Raw genomic sequence first — 7,205 nt, 5'->3', positions numbered from 1 at the left:
CCGACATGTGGCCCAAGTGCACTTATTGACTGAAGCACAGGCCTCAGAAACAAAGGAACACCTAGAGGATTTTGGGGCCTCCTTTTTATTAGAGAATATTTTAGGCACCATGTCGGGTCTGAAAGGCTCTTGCGGCACCAAAACAGTCGAAATCCCCCAAAAGTGACCCCATTTTGGAAACTATACCCCTTGAGGAAATTATCTAGGGGTATAGTGAGCATTTTGACCCCGCAGGTTTTTTGCAGAAATTATTGGAAATAGGCCGTGAAAATGAAAATCTACATTCTTTCAAAGAAAATGTAGGTTTAGCTAATTTTTTCTAATTTCCACAAGGACTAAAAGGAGAAAATGCACAACTACTTTTGTAAAGCAATTTCTCCCGAGTAAAACAATACCCTGCATGTGGTCATAAAAGGCTGTTTGGACACACGGCAGGGCTTAGAAGGGAAAGAGCGCCATTTGGCTTTTGGAGCTCAAATTTAGCAGGAATGGTTTGCGGAGACCACGTCGCATTTGCAAAGCCCATAAGGGACCAAAACAGTGAATTCACCAAAAAAGTGACTCCATTTAGGAAACTACACCCCTTGAAGAATCCATCTAGGGGTGTAGTGAGCATTTTGAACCCACAGGGATTTCATAGATTTTATTAGAATTGGGCAGTGAAGATAAAACAAAAATCCTTTTTTTCCAATAAGAAGTAGCTTTAGCTCAAAATTTTTCATTTTCTCAACAAATAAAGGAATAAAAGAACCCCAACATTTGTAAAGCAACTTCTCTGGAGTACGTCAATATCCCATTTGTGGTTATAAACTGCTGTTTGGGCACACGACAAGGATCAGGAGAGAAGGAGCGCCATTTGGCTTTTGGAGCACAGATTTTGCTGGATTGGTTTCTTGACACCATATCACTTTTGCAAAGCTCCTAAGGTACCAGTACAGTGGAAACTCCACAAAAGTGACTCGATTCACGAAACTACACCCCTTGAGGAATTCATCTAGGGGTGTAGTGAGCATTTTGACCCCACAGATGTTTCATAGATTTTACTAGAATTGGGCAGTGAAAATAAAAAAAATCCTTTTTCTTCAATAAGAAGTAGTTTTAGCTGAAAATGTTTCATTTTCTCAAAAAATAAATGAAAAAAAGCACCCCAAAACTTGTAAAGCAACTTCTCCTGTGTACGGCAATACCACATATGTAGTCATAAACTGCTGTTTGGGCACAGAGTAGGGCTCAGAAGGGAAGGAGCGCCATTTGGCTTTTGTAGTTCAGATTTTACTGGATTGGTTTCTGGGCGATAGAAAGGGAGAGAGAAACTCCAGCTCACCGGTGTGCGTCTCCTAGGCAGCGTCAATCGGATCCCCGCGACGGCCCGCGGTGTGAAACAGAAATTGTAGAAAAGACTTGATCCAGCGCTGATAATGAATTAAAAGGGAAAACGAGGTCCCATGTTTATTAGAAAAAAGAATAAAACAGAAGGGAGACGCAGTCCCAAGGTATGAGTAGTCAGGGCTTGAACCTGAGCCTACGCGTTTCGAACGCAATCTGCGTTCTTAGTCATGGCAAATGAGTCAATGACCGTGTGTCTGAGATATCCCCGCATGCTAATGAATCAGCTGGTGAGGCCAATATGCAAATGCTGGTAATTGGTAGATACCAAGAATCGAGGAGTGGCTAATAGTATGAGCGGATATAAACCAAAACCTGATCATAGTATGTATATTGTATATACAATGTTGATACAATATAATGTAAAAAATGTGATAAAGAGTATAAGAGTAACAACGGCATTGAAAGTAAAAGGTGGTAAGCCCATGTATTATAAATGAGTACATACGGACAAGCTGAGACACACGGTCTTGTTAGTACTTATACATACATGTAAAGCAAACATGACATGTTGACAAATAGAAACGTTAAAAGTGTGAGAAAATATGAGCGGATTAAAAAAGAAATGAAGAAAAATTAATAATACTGTATTTTTAATGGTTATCAGGCTATATGACGCACATTTGGGTTTATATTTCTTGAGCCACACGTTTCTATTTATACTAACTTACCTAATATAATGTGCATCGGTTTCAAAAGGTTAGCATTCTTGAATAACTATCAACACAAGTGATTTGAATTACCACAGATTACGAATAGTCCATAATATTCCATTAAAAATACAGTATTATTAATCTTTCTTCATTTCTTTTTTAATCCGCTCATATTTTCTCACACTTTTAATGTTTCTATTTGTCAACATGTCATGTTTGCTTTACATGTATGTATAAGTACTAACAAGACCGTGTGTCTCAGCTTGTCCGTATGTACTCATTTATAATACATGGGCTTACCACCTTTTACTTTCAATGCCGTTGTTACTCTTATACTCTTTATCACATTTTTTACATTATATTGTATCAACATTGTATATACAATATACATACTATGATCAGGTTTTGGTTTATATCCGCTCATACTATTAGCCACTCCTCGATTCTTGGTATCTACCAATTACCAGCATTTGCATATTGGCCTCACCAGCTGATTCATTAGCATGCGGGGATATCTCAGACACACGGTCATTGACTCATTTGCCATGACTAAGAACGCAGATTGCGTTCGAAACGCGTAGGCTCAGGTTCAAGCCCTGACTACTCATACCTTGGGACTGCGTCTCCCTTCTGTTTTATTCTTTTTTCTAATAAACATGGGACCTCGTTTTCCCTTTTAATTCATTATCAGCGCTGGATCAAGTCTTTTCTACAATTGCTGGTTTCTGGGCGCTATGTCGCATTTGCAAAGTCCCTGTGGGACCAAAACAGTGGATTCCCCCCAGAAGTGACCCCATTTTGGAAACTACACCCCTCAAGGTATTCACCTAGGGGTGTAGTGTGCATATTAACCCCACAGGTGATTGGCAGAAATTGGTGTGCACTCGATGTTGCAGAGTGAAAATGGGATTTTTTCCATAGATATGCCAATATGTGGCACCCAGCTTGTGCCACTGGAGACACACACCCCAAAAATTGTTAAAAGGGTTCTCCCGGATATGCCGATGCCATATTTGTGGAAGTAAACTGCTGTTTGGGCACACTGTAGGGTTCAGAAGGGAGTTAGCGCCATTTGGCTTTTGGAGCGTGGATTTTGCTTGTAGTAAATTTGTTTGGAGTCACTGGTGTTTCCGTTTATAATGTGGGGGTACATGTAAGCCGGGCGGAGTATATAAGGGGCATAGTCAGGTGGTATAATAATGGGGTAAAAAAAACAATAAAATTATCCATAGATGTGTGTTACGCTGTGACACAATCCTTTCTGCACAGGCCGGTGTCACACTAATAAATGGTCTTTACTTATTCCCCTTTTGGTGCACACTCGGGATCTTTGCAGTTTGAGGAATTTTGCTGGGAAATGTTGTCCTGGTATAATAAAGGGCACCCTTCCAGCAGATATGTTTGGGCCCTCCCCTTCCTGGTTCCCTAATTTTAGGGGCCTTGATAATTCGCCACCTGAAACAGAAGAAACTTTTATTTCCTGGCTTATTGGAGCCTTAACTAATTTTATTTTTTTCATAGACGTAGCGGTATGACGGCTGTTTTTTTTGCGGGACGAGCTGTAGTTTTTATTGATACCATTTTGGGGTACATGTGACTTTTTGATCACTTGTTATCCTTTTTTTTTGGAGGCAAGGTGACCAAAAAACAGCAATTCTGGCATATTTTTTTAAATTCTTTTTATACAACGTTCACCATGCGTTATAAATTACATGTTACCTTTATTCTGCAGGTCAGTCCATTTCCGGTGATACCTAGTTTATAGCACTTTTTATGTTTTACAACTTTTTGCACAATAAAATAACTTTTGTAAAGAGAATGGATTTTTTCTGTCGCCAAGTTGTGAGAGCCATAACGGTTTTGATTTTTTCGTCGACAGGGCTGTATGAGGGCTTGTTTTTAGCGGGACGAGTTATAGTTTTTATAGACACCATTTTTGGGTACGTGCGACTTTTTGATCACATTTTATTTACATTTTTGGAAGACAAAGTGACCAAAAAATAGCAATTATGTCTGTATTTTTTAGGTTTTTTTACGGCGTTCACTGTGCGGAATAAATAACATCATATTTTTATAGTTAAGGTCGTTACAGTCGCAGCGATACCAAATATGTATGGCTTTATTATTCTTTTCAATAATAAATGACTTGATAAGGGAAAAAGGGCGATTGTGTTTTGTGTTATTATTTGAAACTTTTATTGTATTTTTTACAACTTTTATTTTTACTTTTTTTACACTTTTTTTTACACTTTTCTTTAGTCCCACTAGGGGACTTGAAGGTCCAACTGTTTGTTTAATTTTCTAATACATTGCACTACCTATGTATTGCAATGTATTAGAACTGTCAGTTGTTCACTGACAGCAAGCCGATCAGGGTCCGCCTCCAGGCGGGGCCTAATCGGCTTCCATAATGGCAGATAGGAAGCCATTGTTAGGCATCCTGTTGCCATAGTAACAGTCGCCAGCCTTGCCATCGCAGGGCTGCCGATTTCATACAAACCACTTTGATGCAGCGATTGCATTGAATCGCTGCATTGAAGGGGTTAATGGAAGGAATCGGAGCTAGCTTCGGTTCCTGCCGATAGATCGGGGTGTCCGCTGTAACATACAGCGGACACCCACTGCTGATGACGCCGGCTCAGCTTCTGAGCCGGAAGCTGAGCCGGCGCCATCTTGCCGATGGTACCGGAAGCCTCCTGGGCCCCGCCAACGACGGGGCATAAAAGGATTCCGTTACTGGCAGACCGGGAGGTAAATATTAGCCCTCCGATCGCCTTTGCAGCCACCGGCAACCCAGCGATCACGTTGCTGGGGTGCCGGTGGCTATAAACTCCTCACATGCTGCGATCTCTATTGAACGCAGCATGTGAGGGGTTAATCGGTTGGATCGTAGGCTAGCTCCGGTCCTGGCCGATACCTCAGGGTGCCAGCTGTAACATACAGCTGTCACCCGGCGGTGATGTCGCTGGCTCAGCTCCTGAGCCAGCTCCATCTGTTTCACGTACAGTTACGTGGAGTTGCAGGAAAACACCATCTCCCATCACGTAACTGTACGTGAAATTGCGGGAAGGGGTTAAAGGGAATGTGTCATCAGAAAATGACCTATTGTTGAAATCGAGATTTTATATTAAGCATATTTTTAAAGAATTTTTGGTGATTTACATTCTCTATGTCATTTATCTTAAAAAAGCAGTCCTTAAATCTTGCAGTTTGTACTCTGGCCACTAAGCCTCACATTAGAGTGACACTTCCTGTTCTGTATTGATCACTTCTCAGCAGTCATCTCATTATCATCACAGGCAGGATTAAAATGACAGGAAACACTTATATATAGCTAACACAGTATCCAACATTGATAATAAGTGTTGGACACAGCTCCCTTCCTGAACAATGACCACTGCACAGGTCACAGAGCATGCCTAGAAGACTGTCCATCAGAAATCAATGGGTTCCCTCCTGTTCACAGGTTCTTATTGTCCATGTGGCTGCTGTAAAGCATATCTCTACATGCTGTTAACAGCAGCTCAGGCAAGATGGCTGCAAAATTATTTTCATTCCCTTCTCTCCCCTGTGTGAGACCCACCTACTCCAGTACCATACGTTTTGGGAGAAGGGTGCTTAGTCATTGTGCTAGAAAGCTATCATAAATGTTCTTATCTGCATTTAGTAGTGATATGGATCTGTAGTTGCTGTACACCTCTGGATCCATAGGGTTGTATTACACGGCCCGATATGGCCCATGAAAAAGAGCACTGATCAATGAGACAGCACGTTGATAAATGCTCGTTTGGTCCTTTCACAAGGAGCAATGATTTCTTATGTATAGGAAATAGCGATTGTTACTCTGAACGCTTGTCCACATACATTTTCATCATGTCGGCAGCACGTCTCCCTGTTTAGAGAGGGAAATCTGCTGCCGACAATGATGATTTTTATTTCCGCATAAAAGTGCAGATCAGAAGATGTACGAGCGTTTGCCCGATCATTGTCCTGTGTAATAGGGCCTTTACCCTCTTTGTGAATGAGCGTGATACAGGCCTCCAGTGACTGTTTAGGAAGCAGAGATTAATTTTGTATGGTGTTGCATACATTAAGATGGCGTTACAGCACAGTTTGGGAGACTTATAATACTGAATGGGTAGACCATCTGGATCTGGGCTCTTCACGGGTGGCCACTTAGACAGGATGGACTGGAGTTATCTTTCCGTGAATATGGTGCATAGATCTGATTGTTGCGATGGGGATAACTGTGGAAGTTGTATTTGCTAGGCAAACTTGTTGGACGTCTATGTACGACTTAATTTTAGAGAGGGAGATATAGTATTGTCATTAATGTCGCTGGTTTTTGAGCTGTCCGTTTCTTTTTAGAATGTATGTTCTTGATTTTCTTTTCTTGATCATTGAAATCTTGTTTGCATACTTTGGGGGGAATTTCTCAACTATTCTACGGCAGATTTATGGCGTAGAAAAGTCACAAACAAATTTAAAAATCACAGTTTGCGAGAAATAATTGGACTTTTATCCCGTTCACGCCCCTTCTCCTCTTTTCTAAAAAGTTGATGGAGCTTGGTGAAAGGGAGGAGCCATGTTTAGATTTGATGTTTCCTAATTAAATTCTGGTAGGAACCTATAGAGATTAGTTCTCCTCTTATCACTGCCTTGTGAGCTTCCCATATCTTGGGGACTGAATCAGAGGCGGAAGTGTAATCTGGGTCACCTGGGGCAGCCACAAGTACAGTATTGGAAACAGCATCAGGTGCTATAATGAAATTAGTAGCAGCAAGCAACATGCGCAGGGGCGTAACTAGGAAAGACTGGGCCCCATAGCAAACTTTAGACTGGGCCCCCCTCCCCTTGGTGTCGCACAACCCCCCCCCCTTGTAGATAGTGCCTTTTTTACAGCCCCCCCTGTAGATAACACCATTCAGCCCCCCCTGTAGATAATGCCATACAGTGCCCCCCTGTAGATAACACCATACAGCCCCCCCTGTAGATAATGCCATACAGCCCCCTGTAGACTGTATGGCGTTATCTACAGGGGGGACTGTATGGCGTTATCTACAGAGGGGGACTGTATGGCGTTATCTACAGAGGGGACTGTATGGCGTTATCTACAGAGGGGGACTGTATGGCGTTATCTACAGGGGGGACTGTGTGGCGTTATCT

This window comes from Rhinoderma darwinii, chromosome 3, assembly GCF_050947455.1.
Source record: "Rhinoderma darwinii isolate aRhiDar2 chromosome 3, aRhiDar2.hap1, whole genome shotgun sequence".
Taxonomy (NCBI): domain Eukaryota; kingdom Metazoa; phylum Chordata; class Amphibia; order Anura; family Rhinodermatidae; genus Rhinoderma; species Rhinoderma darwinii.
This window is presented reverse-complemented; position numbering follows the sequence as displayed.